Source organism: Austrofundulus limnaeus, unplaced genomic scaffold (genome assembly GCF_001266775.1).
Source record: "Austrofundulus limnaeus strain Quisiro unplaced genomic scaffold, Austrofundulus_limnaeus-1.0 Scaffold43, whole genome shotgun sequence".
Taxonomy (NCBI): Eukaryota; Metazoa; Chordata; class Actinopteri; order Cyprinodontiformes; family Rivulidae; genus Austrofundulus; species Austrofundulus limnaeus.
The window spans coordinates 548,890-551,117 of NW_013952445.1; the positions used below are offsets into that span (position 1 = coordinate 548,890).

Here is a 2,228-nt window from a genome sequence, read left to right on the forward strand (position 1 = left end):
GCTGTTATGTCCTGATGTCTTCAGTAGTTCAGCAATGTTCTCTGGAAAAACAAACAAACAAAAAAAATCCCTAAATTAAAAAGTGAAGTAGTTCAGTAAATAGGAGAGCTGCAACAAAATCTAAAATCCCTGCACTCCAAGCAGGTCCAAAAATTGTCTGGATCTATTTTGAAAGGCGTGTCTCATCCTCTGCACAGTGAGGTCAGGCTCCTCCCATCAGGTCGCAGATACTTAGTGCCAAAATTAAATTAAAACTAAGAGTTTTGAAACCAGCTTTGTTCCTATTGTCATCATCTTTTTTTTACACTCAACTTAATTTTGYAGCTTCAATATCGATTATTTTTAAAGCATTTTATGCCTTATCTAATTTTTATTCAATTTTTTAAATTGTTTTATTTTCGCATGTGATTTTATCTTGTTTTATATTTTTATTCAGAGACATTGTTTTTTTAAAGTTGCGAGTTGTATGTATTTTTATATTGAGCACCTGGTCACTTTTAAATCATGTCAAGTCTACTATATGTCCATGTCATATGTCTCGTGTGTTTTTAAAACTAAGCTGACTCATTTCATTGCAATCAAATTTACCTGTGGGTACAAATAAAGTTGATTGATTTGAATGGCTAAAATAGCTCAAAATAAGCTGAAGTAGTTAGTATGGAAACAAATGTAAGAAACCATAAACAGGAAAGCAACAGAATGAATAACAGACTTAATACAGAACTGACTTGCACATTGTAATTTTTATTTTTTAGTATTATAATAACTGCTTTACTTTAATAATAAAATGGCTTTTGACCTACTTTCTAATATAGATTGATGAACTTTAGTCCCTTCAGCTACAGCATATTGTTTTTTTCATGGCTTGATGTTTTTAGTCCTTCCACCAAAACATCCATGCTTCATTAAAATCTAAAACAATTAGACTAATTAGGAGGAAAACAGTCCTTGTGGTGGTTTATTATCTCATTACTGAGGATGGTAAGCATCTTGAGGTTACAGCGACTTTGCTACTCAGCAGAAATATTAGGGATATAAGTTATGTTGTAAAAGCACTTTTGATAGTATTTTGATCTTGAGATTCAGCACCTTGGACAGCGCTCAGGATTTTTCACTCTTTCATTTTAATAACCTACTGGTTCAGAGATGCATGCAGCTCAGTTAAGTTTAATTAATATTCAACCTGGTTTAATATTTTTCATCTTACCTTTTACTGAACATGATAATCAATGTTATTTTGCTCCCAGAGTCCCATATTTGACCTATGATTAAATAATGCTGTAATAATTTCAAAAAATGGAACTTGTCATTTTTATTTTCATAAAACTCTTCTCCAAAAGTTTAAATTAAAAAAACAGCAGGCAAGATRACAAAAATATGAAAGTGTAGTGGTGAACCATTTCTACATTTTCTACTGATTAGAAATGAAAAAAAACTGCCCTTTAATTTGACATTTCTCTTTCTTTTGTGTTAACAAGGTCAAAGAATTATTTTTCTGGGTAGTCACTCTGAAATTCTACTTTTGCCACAATGACGCCCTGCAGTTGGACCTGTGAGGACACACTCATGATGAAGCAAGGGAGAGTGAAAAGTTTTCTCTTTTTTTTTTTTTTTTTTGGTCAAACTGAACTCTCCATTTAAACTGTTTTTATTACATTTCTTTCATTAAAAAGTTACAATATGCCAAAAAGTGAAACTATAAAAGCAATTGTTTACATTTTTTAGAAACACAAGTAAGTCCTTGCTAAACTATGTTTATGCAACAATTTCTATAATTCTGTGTTCCATTTGTTTTTACATTTTACAACATGTTAGTTTTTCTAATAAAGTCTGCATGAATGGTATGTAAAGCAGTCTTATTGTAAAATCAGTTCTAACTTTTTCAGATCTGAGTTGGTGGTTTTCAGTTCAGAACTTCTCCTTGTGTTATTGTTATGTAAAAAGGTTAAAAAATAATAAAATAAAAAATGGAGATGTAAAATAATGGTCTCACTTTTGTCATTCAGTGAGAAATCTCTGACTCCTCTTCATGAGAAGAGGACATATTACCTAACAAAGTTTTTTTGCTCTCTTCCTTCTACAGTCTGTTCTGACAGGTACCCCCCCCCCCCCCACACACACACACACACAGACACACACCTGACTTTTAAATGGAGATGAGGCCTGCAGTGTATTTGCAGGAGCATTGATCCCAGCAGAGCCGGGGTTTCACAGTGGATGAAGCAGAT

At 32.6% G+C, this 2,228-nt stretch overlaps 1 long non-coding RNA gene across 1 annotated transcript in view; it reads left to right on the forward strand.

Moving 5' to 3' along the window:
* The window catches only part of LOC106516945 (uncharacterized), an 88,734-nt gene extending 86,906 nt beyond the window's left edge, over nucleotides 1–1,828 (forward strand). Inside the window, exon 3 of the long non-coding RNA XR_001310139.1 lies at nucleotides 1,479–1,828. This is a non-coding gene — a long non-coding RNA (uncharacterized LOC106516945). The remainder of the gene's footprint in view (nucleotides 1–1,478) is intronic.
* The last annotated feature ends 400 nt before the right edge of the window (nucleotides 1,829–2,228 follow it).